Below are 15558 nucleotides of genomic sequence, written 5' to 3'. Positions count from 1 at the left end.
GCAGCAGCAGCAGCAGGAGAGGTATGTAATCAGGAGCCCTCCTGCTAAGGGTAGACAGCTGCTCGTTCCACCCCACCCCCCGCCTTAATTGGTTCTCCTCCCTTCCAACGGTGTTGAGGCGGGTGGGAACAGCAGGGGGTGAAGGTGCTGTGTTTAAAGAGGTGGAGTTATGCAGATCTAAAACGCGTGGATTGCAGCAGCAGCAAGCCGAAAAGTGCAGGCATGTAAGGGATCTAGAGGTTGACAACATGTCTTCTTAACGGGAGTCCAGGAGCTCATCTCCACAAATGGACTTTTCAGGATCCTTGGGTGGCTCCGTAGTTTGAAACCAATTCTGGTTATCGCTTCTCGGCCTTTTGGCTAAGATCAAGTGTAGTATCTGTTCTTATCAGTTTAATATCTGATACGTCCCCTATCTGGGGACCATATATTAAATGGATTTTTAGAACAGGGAGATGGAAAAAGAGCTTGCTCTGTCCACTCCACGCATTGACCTGGTATTGCAGTATCTCCAGGACCGGTGCACCCCTTCTTTAATGCAGTTTCTAAAATCAGAAAGAATTGAATTCAATGTTTTTTGTTCATTTTGCTTGTTTGTCGGATTTTGGGATGGACTCTTTGGCTTTGCTTTTCTTCTCCTCATTGGATTTTTCATGTTCAAAGTTGCAGAAGCCAGATTACAAGCTCATTTTGGTTCAACTTCAGCAACTGTGCATTGCATTGCCATGTAATGTGATGCAATGCTATCTTTCTAGCTCTCCCTTTTTACTTCCTTTTGGATAAACAGACATATTAGGCAAGCATTTTGGAGCTTTCACCTAAATAACTACAGGTGGTGAGATAAGCTGCACAATATAATTGACCTTTCAGTATATTGTTGCACACACACCATCTATTTAGCAAATGCCCTTGTTATCAACAGCAGCCTTTTAAACTCACCTGAGCTAACAGGTATGTGCGCTGGTTACTCTGCTGCGCTTAAAATTTCTTTTTTGGTTTGCTACAATGCCTTTTCTGAAACGTTGTCTCCTTCTGCTGGAACACTGACTTCTTTCATTTAATGCCTGCAGACTATAAAAGAGAACCCAACCCAAAAAGTTTGGTTGATTAGTCTGTGGCATTCTGTTAAACTGTTGCTTATGGCGGTCTCTGTGAGCTTCTCAGCGACATTCAGCCAGCCAGGTATCCTGCCTGCAGTAGATGGAATGTGGCAATGGAACGCTGGCTGCGCGTGTCATAATAGGCTCTGAGCCTTTATATACCTGTGCACAGCAGCAGCCACCTTCAGTCTGCTGCTGGACAGCCAGCAGCAGCAGCAGCAGGAGAGGTATGTAATCAGGAGCCCTCCTGCTAAGGGTAGACAGCTGCTCGTTCCACCCCACCCCCCGCCTTAATTGGTTCTCCTCCCTTCCAACGGTGTTGAGGCGGGTGGGAACAGCAGGGGGTGAAGGTGCTGTGTTTAAAGAGGTGGAGTTATGCAGATCTAAAACGCGTGGATTGCAGCAGCAGCAAGCCGAAAAGTGCAGGCATGTAAGGGATCTAGAGGTTGACAACATGTCTTCTTAACGGGAGTCCAGGAGCTCATCTCCACAAATGGACTTTTCAGGATCCTTGGGTGGCTCCGTAGTTTGAAACCAATTCTGGTTATCGCTTCTCGGCCTTTTGGCTAAGATCAAGTGTAGTATCTTTCGAAAAGGCGGTTTTGGATGTTGGCCGCCCTAGTAGATTGATACATTATGCACACTGGGGTTTAGGCGCTTGTTAGTACGCCATTTGGCTAATATAGTCATCTGGTGGAAAGCATAGCCCCCCAGGATCGACGCCATTGGGCCGGGGAAGATCGAAAGCCCGAAGTGTGAAGTGCCCCAGGAGTGGTGACCCTGGGGTGCCTCAACTCACTGGGATTGGGAACCCCACTTGAGTTTATGGCACATTTGCACTAGCACTTCAATATTTCTTTCTTCACACACACCCTTATTCCGGGCCTTCTGGCCTTAGGATGGGGAATTTTTCAATTCCCGGTCGAAGGTCCGGGCAGTATAATACTGTGAAACCTTCACTATTTATTTAATTTTTTTGTCACTGTGTGTCCACTTTTTCACGTGTGTCCACGTCCTTACTAGGATTTTGTCGGGATGCGGTTCCCTTACGGGTTCCTCTCTTGGCAGGTCTAGGGGGGGAGTGTGTGGCCATCAGGTTCCGCTCCCCCCTGAACCCCCCTGGCTCTCCTCTTTCTGGAGGAGAGCGTTGTTGGCTCCCCTCTTCCGGGAGGGGAGCACAGTCTTTGGCTCCCAGTGCCTTGCTCGGGTGAGAACTCGGGCAGGTGCTGGGGGTAAGATTGGGTCGCCTCTGGCTCCGGCTGGAGGTGGCTATTTGTCCCTGTTCCTCGCTGTGGCCTTCTGGCTCGGAGGGACGGGGAATGGTTTGGGGGACTCTTCTCCTTTTGGAGAGGGTTTCAAGAAGACCAGCATCCTAGTGCACTTTTTTTGTGGCACTTGTCACTTTTTTAAGCGCACTCGGGTTTTGTACACGAATTCGGGCTTTCGAAAAAAAAAAAAATCTGTTCTTATCAGTTTAATATCTGATACGTCCCCTATCTGGGGACCATATATTAAATGGATTTTTAGAACAGGGAGATGGAAAAAGAGCTTGCTCTGTCCACTCCACGCATTGACCTGGTATTGCAGTATCTCCAGGACCGGTGCACCCCTTCTTTAATGCAGTTTCTAAAATCAGAAAGAATTGAATTCAATGTTTTTTGTTCATTTTGCTTGTTTGTCGGATTTTGGGATGGACTCTTTGGCTTTGCTTTTCTTCTCCTCATTGGATTTTTCATGTTCAAAGTTGCAGAAGCCAGATTACAAGCTCATTTTGGTTCAACTTCAGCAACTGTGCATTGCATTGCCATGTAATGTGATGCAATGCTATCTTTCTAGCTCTCCCTTTTTACTTCCTTTTGGATAAACAGACATATTAGGCAAGCATTTTGGAGCTTTCACCTAAATAACTACAGGTGGTGAGATAAGCTGCACAATATAATTGACCTTTCAGTATATTGTTGCACACACACCATCTATTTAGCAAATGCCCTTGTTATCAACAGCAGCCTTTTAAACTCACCTGAGCTAACAGGTATGTGCGCTGGTTACTCTGCTGCGCTTAAAATTTCTTTTTTGGTTTGCTACAATGCCTTTTCTGAAACGTTGTCTCCTTCTGCTGGAACACTGACTTCTTTCATTTAATGCCTGCAGACTATAAAAGAGAACCCAACCCAAAAAGTTTGGTTGATTAGTCTGTGGCATTCTGTTAAACTGTTGCTTATGGCGGTCTCTGTGAGCTTCTCAGCGACATTCAGCCAGCCAGGTATCCTGCCTGCAGTAGATGGAATGTGGCAATGGAACGCTGGCTGCGCGTGTCATAATAGGCTCTGAGCCTTTATATACCTGTGCACAGCAGCAGCCACCTTCAGTCTGCTGCTGGACAGCCAGCAGCAGCAGCAGCAGGAGAGGTATGTAATCAGGAGCCCTCCTGCTAAGGGTAGACAGCTGCTCGTTCCACCCCACCCCCCGCCTTAATTGGTTCTCCTCCCTTCCAACGGTGTTGAGGCGGGTGGGAACAGCAGGGGGTGAAGGTGCTGTGTTTAAAGAGGTGGAGTTATGCAGATCTAAAACGCGTGGATTGCAGCAGCAGCAAGCCGAAAAGTGCAGGCATGTAAGGGATCTAGAGGTTGACAACATGTCTTCTTAACGGGAGTCCAGGAGCTCATCTCCACAAATGGACTTTTCAGGATCCTTGGGTGGCTCCGTAGTTTGAAACCAATTCTGGTTATCGCTTCTCGGCCTTTTGGCTAAGATCAAGTGTAGTATCTGTTCTTATCAGTTTAATATCTGATACGTCCCCTATCTGGGGACCATATATTAAATGGATTTTTAGAACAGGGAGATGGAAAAAGAGCTTGCTCTGTCCACTCCACGCATTGACCTGGTATTGCAGTATCTCCAGGACCGGTGCACCCCTTCTTTAATGCAGTTTCTAAAATCAGAAAGAATTGAATTCAATGTTTTTTGTTCATTTTGCTTGTTTGTCGGATTTTGGGATGGACTCTTTGGCTTTGCTTTTCTTCTCCTCATTGGATTTTTCATGTTCAAAGTTGCAGAAGCCAGATTACAAGCTCATTTTGGTTCAACTTCAGCAACTGTGCATTGCATTGCCATGTAATGTGATGCAATGCTATCTTTCTAGCTCTCCCTTTTTACTTCCTTTTGGATAAACAGACATATTAGGCAAGCATTTTGGAGCTTTCACCTAAATAACTACAGGTGGTGAGATAAGCTGCACAATATAATTGACCTTTCAGTATATTGTTGCACACACACCATCTATTTAGCAAATGCCCTTGTTATCAACAGCAGCCTTTTAAACTCACCTGAGCTAACAGGTATGTGCGCTGGTTACTCTGCTGCGCTTAAAATTTCTTTTTTGGTTTGCTACAATGCCTTTTCTGAAACGTTGTCTCCTTCTGCTGGAACACTGACTTCTTTCATTTAATGCCTGCAGACTATAAAAGAGAACCCAACCCAAAAAGTTTGGTTGATTAGTCTGTGGCATTCTGTTAAACTGTTGCTTATGGCGGTCTCTGTGAGCTTCTCAGCGACATTCAGCCAGCCAGGTATCCTGCCTGCAGTAGATGGAATGTGGCAATGGAACGCTGGCTGCGCGTGTCATAATAGGCTCTGAGCCTTTATATACCTGTGCACAGCAGCAGCCACCTTCAGTCTGCTGCTGGACAGCCAGCAGCAGCAGCAGCAGGAGAGGTATGTAATCAGGAGCCCTCCTGCTAAGGGTAGACAGCTGCTCGTTCCACCCCACCCCCTGCCTTAATTGGTTCTCCTCCCTTCCAACGGTGTTGAGGCGGGTGGGAACAGCAGGGGGTGAAGGTGCTGTGTTTAAAGAGGTGGAGTTATGCAGATCTAAAACGCGTGGATTGCAGCAGCAGCAAGCCGAAAAGTGCAGGCATGTAAGGGATCTAGAGGTTGACAACATGTCTTCTTAACGGGAGTCCAGGAGCTCATCTCCACAAATGGACTTTTCAGGATCCTTGGGTGGCTCCGTAGTTTGAAACCAATTCTGGTTATCGCTTCTCGGCCTTTTGGCTAAGATCAAGTGTAGTATCTTTCGAAAAGGCGGTTTTGGATGTTGGCCGCCCTAGTAGATTGATACATTATGCACACTGGGGTTTAGGCGCTTGTTAGTACGCCAGGTGGCTAATATAGTCATCTGGTGGAAAGCATGGCCCCCCAGGATCGACGCCATTGGGCCGGGGAAGATCGAAAGCCCGAAGTGTGAAGTGCCCCAGGAGTGGTGACCCTGGGGTGCCTTAACTCACTGGGATTGGGAACCCCACTTGAGTTTATGGCACATTTGCACTAGCACTTCAATATTTCTTTCTTCACACACACCCTTATTCCGGGCCTTCTGGCCTTAGGATGGGGAATTTTTCAATTCCCGGTCGAAGGTCCGGGCAGTATTATACTGTGAAACCTTCACTATTTATTTAATTTTTTTTTGTCACTGTGTGTCCACTTTTTCACGTGTGTCCACGTCCTTACTAGGATTTTGTCGGGATGCGGTTCCCTTACGGGTTCCTCTCTTGGCAGGTCTAGGGGGGGAGTGTGTGGCCATCAGGTTCCGCTCCCCCCTGAACCCCACTGGCTCTCCTCTTTCGGGAGGAGAGCGTTGTTGGCTCCCCTCTTCCGGGAGGGGAGCACAGTCTTTGGCTCCCAGTGCCTTGCTCGGGTGAGAACTCGGGCAGGTATTGGGGGTAAGATTGGGTCGCCTCTGGCTCCGGCTGGAGGTGGCTATTTGTCCCTGTTCCTCGCTGTGGCCTTCTGGCTCGGAGGGACAGGGAATGGTTTGGGGGACCCTTCTCCTTTTGGAGAGGGTTTCAAGAAGACCAGCATCCTAGTGCACTTTTTTTTGTGGCACTTGTCACTTTTTTAAGCGCACTCGGGTTTTGTACACGAATTCGGGCTTTCGAAAAAAGAAAAGAAAAATCTGTTCTTATCAGTTTAATATCTGATACGTCCCCTATCTGGGGACCATATATTAAATGGATTTTTAGAACAGGGAGATGGAAAAAGAGCTTGCTCTGTCCACTCCACGCATTGACCTGGTATTGCAGTATCTCCAGGACCGGTGCACCCCTTCTTTAATGCAGTTTCTAAAATCAGAAAGAATTGAATTCAATGTTTTTTGTTCATTTTGCTTGTTTGTCGGATTTTGGGATGGACTCTTTGGCTTTGCTTTTCTTCTCCTCATTGGATTTTTCATGTTCAAAGTTGCAGAAGCCAGATTACAAGCTCATTTTGGTTCAACTTCAGCAACTGTGCATTGCATTGCCATGTAATGTGATGCAATGCTATCTTTCTAGCTCTCCCTTTTTACTTCCTTTTGGATAAACAGACATATTAGGCAAGCATTTTGGAGCTTTCACCTAAATAACTACAGGTGGTGAGATAAGCTGCACAATATAATTGACCTTTCAGTATATTGTTGCACACACACCATCTATTTAGCAAATGCCCTTGTTATCAACAGCAGCCTTTTAAACTCACCTGAGCTAACAGGTATGTGCGCTGGTTACTCTGCTGCGCTTAAAACTTCTTTTTTGGTTTGCTACAATGCCTTTTCTGAAACGTTGTCTCCTTCTGCTGGAACACTGACTTCTTTCATTTAATGCCTGCAGACTATAAAAGAGAACCCAACCCAAAAAGTTTGGTTGATTAGTCTGTGGCATTCTGTTAAACTGTTGCTTATGGCGGTCTCTGTGAGCTTCTCAGCGACATTCAGCCAGCCAGGTATCCTGCCTGCAGTAGATGGAATGTGGCAATGGAACGCTGGCTGCGCGTGTCATAATAGGCTCTGAGCCTTTATATACCTGTGCACAGCAGCAGCCACCTTCAGTCTGCTGCTGGACAGCCAGCAGCAGCAGCAGCAGGAGAGGTATGTAATCAGGAGCCCTCCTGCTAAGGGTAGACAGCTGCTCGTTCCACCCCACCCCCCGCCTTAATTGGTTCTCCTCCCTTCCAACGGTGTTGAGGCGGGTGGGAACAGCAGGGGGTGAAGGTGCTGTGTTTAAAGAGGTGGAGTTATGCAGATCTAAAACGCGTGGATTGCAGCAGCAGCAAGCCGAAAAGTGCAGGCATGTAAGGGATCTAGAGGTTGACAACATGTCTTCTTAACGGGAGTCCAGGAGCTCATCTCCACAAATGGACTTTTCAGGATCCTTGGGTGGCTCCGTAGTTTGAAACCAATTCTGGTTATCGCTTCTCGGCCTTTTGGCTAAGATCAAGTGTAGTATCTGTTCTTATCAGTTTAATATCTGATACGTCCCCTATCTGGGGACCATATATTAACTGGATTTTTACAACAGGGAGATGGAAAAAGAGCTTGCTCTGTCCACTCCACGCATTGACCTGGTATTGCAGTATCTCCAGGACCGGTGCACCCCTTCTTTAATGCAGTTTCTAAAATCAGAAAGAATTGAATTCAATGTTTTTTGTTCATTTTGCTTGTTTGTCGGATTTTGGGATGGACTCTTTGGCTTTGCTTTTCTTCTCCTCATTGGATTTTTCATGTTCAAAGTTGCAGAAGCCAGATTACAAGCTCATTTTGGTTCAACTTCAGCAACTGTGCATTGCATTGCCATGTAATGTGATGCAATGCTATCTTTCTAGCTCTCCCTTTTTACTTCCTTTTGGATAAACAGACATATTAGGCAAGCATTTTGGAGCTTTCACCTAAATAACTACAGGTGGTGAGATAAGCTGCACAATATAATTGACCTTTCAGTATATTGTTGCACACACACCATCTATTTAGCAAATGCCCTTGTTATCAACAGCAGCCTTTTAAACTCACCTGAGCTAACAGGTATGTGCCCTGGTTACTCTGCTGCGCTTAAAATTTCTTTTTTGGTTTGCTACAATGCCTTTTCTGAAACGTTGTCTCCTTCTGCTGGAACACTGACTTCTTTCATTTAATGCCTGCAGACTATAAAAGAGAACCCAACCCAAAAAGTTTGGTTGATTAGTCTGTGGCATTCTGTTAAACTGTTGCTTATGGCGGTCTCTGTGAGCTTCTCAGCGACATTCAGCCAGCCAGGTATCCTGCCTGCAGTAGATGGAATGTGGCAATGGAACGCTGGCTGCGCGTGTCATAATAGGCTCTGAGCCTTTATATACCTGTGCACAGCAGCAGCCACCTTCAGTCTGCTGCTGGACAGCCCGCAGCAGCAGCAGCAGGATAGGTATGTAATCAGGAGCCCTCCTGCTAAGGGTAGACAGCTGCTCGTTCCACCCCACCCCCCGCCTTAATTGGTTCTCCTCCCTTCCAACGGTGTTGAGGCGGGTGGGAACAGCAGGGGGTGAAGGTGCTGTGTTTAAAGAGGTGGAGTTATGCAGATCTAAAACGCGTGGATTGCAGCAGCAGCAAGCCGAAAAGTGCAGGCATGTAAGGGATCTAGAGGTTGACAACATGTCTTCTTAACGGGAGTCCAGGAGCTCATCTCCACAAATGGACTTTTCAGGATCCTTGGGTGGCTCCGTAGTTTGAAACCAATTCTGGTTATCGCTTCTCGGCCTTTTGGCTAAGATCAAGTGTAGTATCTGTTCTTATCAGTTTAATATCTGATACGTCCCCTATCTGGGGACCATATATTAAATGGATTTTTAGAACAGGGAGATGGAAAAAGAGCTTGCTCTGTCCACTCCACGCATTGACCTGGTATTGCAGTATCTCCAGGACCGGTGCACCCCTTCTTTAATGCAGTTTCTAAAATCAGAAAGAATTGAATTCAATGTTTTTTGTTCATTTTGCTTGTTTGTCGGATTTTGGGATGGACTCTTTGGCTTTGCTTTTCTTCTCCTCATTGGATTTTTCATGTTCAAAGTTGCAGAAGCCAGATTACAAGCTCATTTTGGTTCAACTTCAGCAACTGTGCATTGCATTGCCATGTAATGTGATGCAATGCTATCTTTCTAGCTCTCCCTTTTTACTTCCTTTTGGATAAACAGACATATTAGGCAAGCATTTTGGAGCTTTCACCTAAATAACTACAGGTGGTGAGATAAGCTGCACAATATAATTGACCTTTCAGTATATTGTTGCACACACACCATCTATTTAGCAAATGCCCTTGTTATCAACAGCAGCCTTTTAAACTCACCTGAGCTAACAGGTATGTGCGCTGGTTACTCTGCTGCGCTTAAAATTTCTTTTTTGGTTTGCTACAATGCCTTTTCTGAAACGTTGTCTCCTTCTGCTGGAACACTGACTTCTTTCATTTAATGCCTGCAGACTATAAAAGAGAACCCAACCCAAAAAGTTTGGTTGATTAGTCTGTGGCATTCTGTTAAACTGTTGCTTATGGCGGTCTCTGTGAGCTTCTCAGCGACATTCAGCCAGCCAGGTATCCTGCCTGCAGTAGATGGAATGTGGCAATGGAACGCTGGCTGCGCGTGTCATAATAGGCTCTGAGCCTTTATATACCTGTGCACAGCAGCAGCCACCTTCAGTCTGCTGCTGGACAGCCAGCAGCAGCAGCAGCAGGAGAGGTATGTAATCAGGAGCCCTCCTGCTAAGGGTAGACAGCTGCTCGTTCCACCCCACCCCCCGCCTTAATTGGTTCTCCTCCCTTTCAACGGTGTTGAGGCGGGTGGGAACAGCAGGGGGTGAAGGTGCTGTGTTTAAAGAGGTGGAGTTATGCAGATCTAAAACGCGTGGATTGCAGCAGCAGCAAGCCGAAAAGTGCAGGCATGTAAGGGATCTAGAGGTTGACAACATGTCTTCTTAACGGGAGTCCAGGAGCTCATCTCCACAAATGGACTTTTCAGGATCCTTGGGTGGCTCCGTAGTTTGAAACCAATTCTGGTTATCGCTTCTCGGCCTTTTGGCTAAGATCAAGTGTAGTATCTGTTCTTATCAGTTTAATATCTGATACGTCCCCTATCTGGGGACCATATATTAAATGGATTTTTAGAACAGGGAGATGGAAAAAGAGCTTGCTCTGTCCACTCCACGCATTGACCTGGTATTGCAGTATCTCCAGGACCGGTGCACCCCTTCTTTAATGCAGTTTCTAAAATCAGAAAGAATTGAATTCAATGTTTTTTGTTCATTTTGCTTGTTTGTCGGATTTTGGGATGGACTCTTTGGCTTTGCTTTTCTTCTCCTCATTGGATTTTTCATGTTCAAAGTTGCAGAAGCCAGATTACAAGCTCATTTTGGTTCAACTTCAGCAACTGTGCATTGCATTGCCATGTAATGTGATGCAATGCTATCTTTCTAGCTCTCCCTTTTTACTTCCTTTTGGATAAACAGACATATTAGGCAAGCATTTTGGAGCTTTCACCTAAATAACTACAGGTGGTGAGATAAGCTGCACAATATAATTGACCTTTCAGTATATTGTTGCACACACACCATCTATTTAGCAAATGCCCTTGTTATCAACAGCAGCCTTTTAAACTCACCTGAGCTAACAGGTATGTGCGCTGGTTACTCTGCTGCGCTTAAAATTTCTTTTTTGGTTTGCTACAATGCCTTTTCTGAAACGTTGTCTCCTTCTGCTGGAACACTGACTTCTTTCATTTAATGCCTGCAGACTATAAAAGAGAACCCAACCCAAAAAGTTTGGTTGATTAGTCTGTGGCATTCTGTTAAACTGTTGCTTATGGCGGTCTCTGTGAGCTTCTCAGCGACATTCAGCCAGCCAGGTATCCTGCCTGCAGTAGATGGAATGTGGCAATGGAACGCTGGCTGCGCGTGTCATAATAGGCTCTGAGCCTTTATATACCTGTGCACAGCAGCAGCCACCTTCAGTCTGCTGCTGGACAGCCAGCAGCAGCAGCAGCAGGAGAGGTATGTAATCAGGAGCCCTCCTGCTAAGGGTAGACAGCTGCTCGTTCCACCCCACCCCCCGCCTTAATTGGTTCTCCTCCCTTTCAACGGTGTTGAGGCGGGTGGGAACAGCAGGGGGTGAAGGTGCTGTGTTTAAAGAGGTGGAGTTATGCAGATCTAAAACGCGTGGATTGCAGCAGCAGCAAGCCGAAAAGTGCAGGCATGTAAGGGATCTAGAGGTTGACAACATGTCTTCTTAACGGGAGTCCAGGAGCTCATCTCCACAAATGGACTTTTCAGGATCCTTGGGTGGCTCCGTAGTTTGAAACCAATTCTGGTTATCGCTTCTCGGCCTTTTGGCTAAGATCAAGTGTAGTATCTGTTCTTATCAGTTTAATATCTGATACGTCCCCTATCTGGGGACCATATATTAAATGGATTTTTAGAACAGGGAGATGGAAAAAGAGCTTGCTCTGTCCACTCCACGCATTGACCTGGTATTGCAGTATCTCCAGGACCGGTGCACCCCTTCTTTAATGCAGTTTCTAAAATCAGAAAGAATTGAATTCAATGTTTTTTGTTCATTTTGCTTGTTTGTCGGATTTTGGGATGGACTCTTTGGCTTTGCTTTTCTTCTCCTCATTGGATTTTTCATGTTCAAAGTTGCAGAAGCCAGATTACAAGCTCATTTTGGTTCAACTTCAGCAACTGTGCATTGCATTGCCATGTAATGTGATGCAATGCTATCTTTCTAGCTCTCCCTTTTTACTTCCTTTTGGATAAACAGACATATTAGGCAAGCATTTTGGAGCTTTCACCTAAATAACTACAGGTGGTGAGATAAGCTGCACAATATAATTGACCTTTCAGTATATTGTTGCACACACACCATCTATTTAGCAAATGCCCTTGTTATCAACAGCAGCCTTTTAAACTCACCTGAGCTAACAGGTATGTGCGCTGGTTACTCTGCTGCGCTTAAAATTTCTTTTTTGGTTTGCTACAATGCCTTTTCTGAAACGTTGTCTCCTTCTGCTGGAACACTGACTTCTTTCATTTAATGCCTGCAGACTATAAAAGAGAACCCAACCCAAAAAGTTTGGTTGATTAGTCTGTGGCATTCTGTTAAACTGTTGCTTATGGCGGTCTCTGTGAGCTTCTCAGCGACATTCAGCCAGCCAGGTATCCTGCCTGCAGTAGATGGAATGTGGCAATGGAACGCTGGCTGCGCGTGTCATAATAGGCTCTGAGCCTTTATATACCTGTGCACAGCAGCAGCCACCTTCAGTCTGCTGCTGGACAGCCAGCAGCAGCAGCAGCAGGAGAGGTATGTAATCAGGAGCCCTCCTGCTAAGGGTAGACAGCTGCTCGTTCCACCCCACCCCCCGCCTTAATTGGTTCTCCTCCCTTCCAACGGTGTTGAGGCGGGTGGGAACAGCAGGGGGTGAAGGTGCTGTGTTTAAAGAGGTGGAGTTATGCAGATCTAAAACGCGTGGATTGCAGCAGCAGCAAGCCGAAAAGTGCAGGCATGTAAGGGATCTAGAGGTTGACAACATGTCTTCTTAACGGGAGTCCAGGAGCTCATCTCCACAAATGGACTTTTCAGGATCCTTGGGTGGCTCCGTAGTTTGAAACCAATTCTGGTTATCGCTTCTCGGCCTTTTGGCTAAGATCAAGTGTAGTATCTGTTCTTATCAGTTTAATATCTGATACGTCCCCTATCTGGGGACCATATATTAAATGGATTTTTAGAACAGGGAGATGGAAAAAGAGCTTGCTCTGTCCACTCCACGCATTGACCTGGTATTGCAGTATCTCCAGGACCGGTGCACCCCTTCTTTAATGCAGTTTCTAAAATCAGAAAGAATTGAATTCAATGTTTTTTGTTCATTTTGCTTGTTTGTCGGATTTTGGGATGGACTCTTTGGCTTTGCTTTTCTTCTCCTCATTGGATTTTTCATGTTCAAAGTTGCAGAAGCCAGATTACAAGCTCATTTTGGTTCAACTTCAGCAACTGTGCATTGCATTGCCATGTAATGTGATGCAATGCTATCTTTCTAGCTCTCCCTTTTTACTTCCTTTTGGATAAACAGACATATTAGGCAAGCATTTTGGAGCTTTCACCTAAATAACTACAGGTGGTGAGATAAGCTGCACAATATAATTGACCTTTCAGTATATTGTTGCACACACACCATCTATTTAGCAAATGCCCTTGTTATCAACAGCAGCCTTTTAAACTCACCTGAGCTAACAGGTATGTGCGCTGGTTACTCTGCTGCGCTTAAAATTTCTTTTTTGGTTTGCTACAATGCCTTTTCTGAAACGTTGTCTCCTTCTGCTGGAACACTGACTTCTTTCATTTAATGCCTGCAGACTATAAAAGAGAACCCAACCCAAAAAGTTTGGTTGATTAGTCTGTGGCATTCTGTTAAACTGTTGCTTATGGCGGTCTCTGTGAGCTTCTCAGCGACATTCAGCCAGCCAGGTATCCTGCCTGCAGTAGATGGAATGTGGCAATGGAACGCTGGCTGCGCGTGTCATAATAGGCTCTGAGCCTTTATATACCTGTGCACAGCAGCAGCCACCTTCAGTCTGCTGCTGGACAGCCAGCAGCAGCAGCAGCAGGAGAGGTATGTAATCAGGAGCCCTCCTGCTAAGGGTAGACAGCTGCTCGTTCCACCCCACCCCCCGCCTTAATTGGTTCTCCTCCCTTCCAACGGTGTTGAGGCGGGTGGGAACAGCAGGGGGTGAAGGTGCTGTGTTTAAAGAGGTGGAGTTATGCAGATCTAAAACGCGTGGATTGCAGCAGCAGCAAGCCGAAAAGTGCAGGCATGTAAGGGATCTAGAGGTTGACAACATGTCTTCTTAACGGGAGTCCAGGAGCTCATCTCCACAAATGGACTTTTCAGGATCCTTGGGTGGCTCCGTAGTTTGAAACCAATTCTGGTTATCGCTTCTCGGCCTTTTGGCTAAGATCAAGTGTAGTATCTGTTCTTATCAGTTTAATATCTGATACGTCCCCTATCTGGGGACCATATATTAAATGGATTTTTAGAACAGGGAGATGGAAAAAGAGCTTGCTCTGTCCACTCCACGCATTGACCTGGTATTGCAGTATCTCCAGGACCGGTGCACCCCTTCTTTAATGCAGTTTCTAAAATCAGAAAGAATTGAATTCAATGTTTTTTGTTCATTTTGCTTGTTTGTCGGATTTTGGGATGGACTCTTTGGCTTTGCTTTTCTTCTCCTCATTGGATTTTTCATGTTCAAAGTTGCAGAAGCCAGATTACAAGCTCATTTTGGTTCAACTTCAGCAACTGTGCATTGCATTGCCATGTAATGTGATGCAATGCTATCTTTCTAGCTCTCCCTTTTTACTTCCTTTTGGATAAACAGACATATTAGGCAAGCATTTTGGAGCTTTCACCTAAATAACTACAGGTGGTGAGATAAGCTGCACAATATAATTGACCTTTCAGTATATTGTTGCACACACACCATCTATTTAGCAAATGCCCTTGTTATCAACAGCAGCCTTTTAAACTCACCTGAGCTAACAGGTATGTGCGCTGGTTACTCTGCTGCGCTTAAAATTTCTTTTTTGGTTTGCTACAATGCCTTTTCTGAAACGTTGTCTCCTTCTGCTGGAACACTGACTTCTTTCATTTAATGCCTGCAGACTATAAAAGAGAACCCAACCCAAAAAGTTTGGTTGATTAGTCTGTGGCATTCTGTTAAACTGTTGCTTATGGCGGTCTCTGTGAGCTTCTCAGCGACATTCAGCCAGCCAGGTATCCTGCCTGCAGTAGATGGAATGTGGCAATGGAACGCTGGCTGCGCGTGTCATAATAGGCTCTGAGCCTTTATATACCTGTGCACAGCAGCAGCCACCTTCAGTCTGCTGCTGGACAGCCAGCAGCAGCAGCAGCAGGAGAGGTATGTAATCAGGAGCCCTCCTGCTAAGGGTAGACAGCTGCTCGTTCCACCCCACCCCCCGCCTTAATTGGTTCTCCTCCCTTCCAACGGTGTTGAGGCGGATGGGAACAGCAGGGGGTGAAGGTGCTGTGTTTAAAGAGGTGGAGTTATGCAGATCTAAAACGCGTGGATTGCAGCAGCAGCAAGCCGAAAAGTGCAGGCATGTAAGGGATCTAGAGGTTGACAACATGTCTTCTTAACGGGAGTCCAGGAGCTCATCTCCACAAATTGACTTTTCAGGATCCTTGGGTGGCTCCGTAGTTTGAAACCAATTCTGGTTATCGCTTCTCGGCCTTTTGGCTAAGATCAAGTGTAGTATCTGTTCTTATCAGTTTAATATCTGATACGTCCCCTATCTGGGGACCATATATTAAATGGATTTTTAGAACAGGGAGATGGAAAAAGAGCTTGCTCTGTCCACTCCACGCATTGACCTGGTATTGCAGTATCTCCAGGACCGGTGCACCCCTTCTTTAATGCAGTTTCTAAAATCAGAAAGAATTGAATTCAATGTTTTTTGTTCATTTTGCTTGTTTGTCGGATTTTGGGATGGACTCTTTGGCTTTGCTTTTCTTCTCCTCATTGGATTTTTCATGTTCAAAGTTGCAGAAGCCAGATTACAAGCTCATTTTGGTTCAACTTCAGCAACTGTGCATTGCATTGCCATGTAATGTGATGCAA

At 45.8% G+C, this 15558-nt stretch overlaps 11 non-coding genes and 2 pseudogenes across 11 annotated transcripts; all 13 read left to right on the top strand.

Annotated features, from left to right (window-relative positions):
• Positions 1-340: 340 nt before the first annotated feature.
• LOC141223352 (U2 spliceosomal RNA) lies at positions 341-531 on the top strand. The gene has a single exon (XR_012290981.1). It is a non-coding gene; the product is annotated as a U2 spliceosomal RNA (small nuclear RNA).
• A 1115-nt stretch (positions 532-1646) lies between these two features.
• On the top strand, positions 1647-1738 carry LOC141223539 (U2 spliceosomal RNA; annotated as a pseudogene).
• A 791-nt stretch (positions 1739-2529) lies between these two features.
• On the top strand, positions 2530-2712 carry LOC141223470 (U2 spliceosomal RNA). The gene has a single exon (XR_012291089.1). It is a non-coding gene; the product is annotated as a U2 spliceosomal RNA (small nuclear RNA).
• A 1115-nt stretch (positions 2713-3827) lies between these two features.
• On the top strand, positions 3828-4018 carry LOC141223351 (U2 spliceosomal RNA). Its single transcript, XR_012290980.1, has one exon. It is a non-coding gene; the product is annotated as a U2 spliceosomal RNA (small nuclear RNA).
• A 1115-nt stretch (positions 4019-5133) lies between these two features.
• Positions 5134-5225, top strand: LOC141223551 (U2 spliceosomal RNA; annotated as a pseudogene).
• A 794-nt stretch (positions 5226-6019) lies between these two features.
• LOC141223494 (U2 spliceosomal RNA) lies at positions 6020-6206 on the top strand. Its single transcript, XR_012291106.1, has one exon. It is a non-coding gene; the product is annotated as a U2 spliceosomal RNA (small nuclear RNA).
• Positions 6207-7321: 1115 nt separating this feature from the next.
• LOC141223390 (U2 spliceosomal RNA) lies at positions 7322-7512 on the top strand. Its single transcript, XR_012291018.1, has one exon. It is a non-coding gene; the product is annotated as a U2 spliceosomal RNA (small nuclear RNA).
• Positions 7513-8627: 1115 nt separating this feature from the next.
• Positions 8628-8818, top strand: LOC141223350 (U2 spliceosomal RNA). Its single transcript, XR_012290979.1, has one exon. It is a non-coding gene; the product is annotated as a U2 spliceosomal RNA (small nuclear RNA).
• Positions 8819-9933: 1115 nt separating this feature from the next.
• LOC141223349 (U2 spliceosomal RNA) lies at positions 9934-10124 on the top strand. The gene has a single exon (XR_012290978.1). It is a non-coding gene; the product is annotated as a U2 spliceosomal RNA (small nuclear RNA).
• Positions 10125-11239: 1115 nt separating this feature from the next.
• On the top strand, positions 11240-11430 carry LOC141223348 (U2 spliceosomal RNA). The gene has a single exon (XR_012290977.1). It is a non-coding gene; the product is annotated as a U2 spliceosomal RNA (small nuclear RNA).
• Positions 11431-12545: 1115 nt separating this feature from the next.
• Positions 12546-12736, top strand: LOC141223347 (U2 spliceosomal RNA). The gene has a single exon (XR_012290976.1). It is a non-coding gene; the product is annotated as a U2 spliceosomal RNA (small nuclear RNA).
• Positions 12737-13851: 1115 nt separating this feature from the next.
• On the top strand, positions 13852-14042 carry LOC141223345 (U2 spliceosomal RNA). Its single transcript, XR_012290974.1, has one exon. It is a non-coding gene; the product is annotated as a U2 spliceosomal RNA (small nuclear RNA).
• A 1115-nt stretch (positions 14043-15157) lies between these two features.
• On the top strand, positions 15158-15348 carry LOC141223344 (U2 spliceosomal RNA). The gene has a single exon (XR_012290973.1). It is a non-coding gene; the product is annotated as a U2 spliceosomal RNA (small nuclear RNA).
• The last annotated feature ends 210 nt before the right edge of the window (positions 15349-15558 follow it).

This window comes from Phyllobates terribilis, unplaced genomic scaffold (assembly GCF_046119375.1).
Source record: "Phyllobates terribilis strain yellow unplaced genomic scaffold, ASM4611937v1 Scaffold_376__1_contigs__length_1858288, whole genome shotgun sequence".
Lineage (NCBI taxonomy): Eukaryota > Metazoa > Chordata > Amphibia > Anura > Dendrobatidae > Phyllobates > Phyllobates terribilis.
Note: the sequence above shows the minus strand (reverse complement) of the source record. Positions and strands in the feature narration are given on the sequence as shown.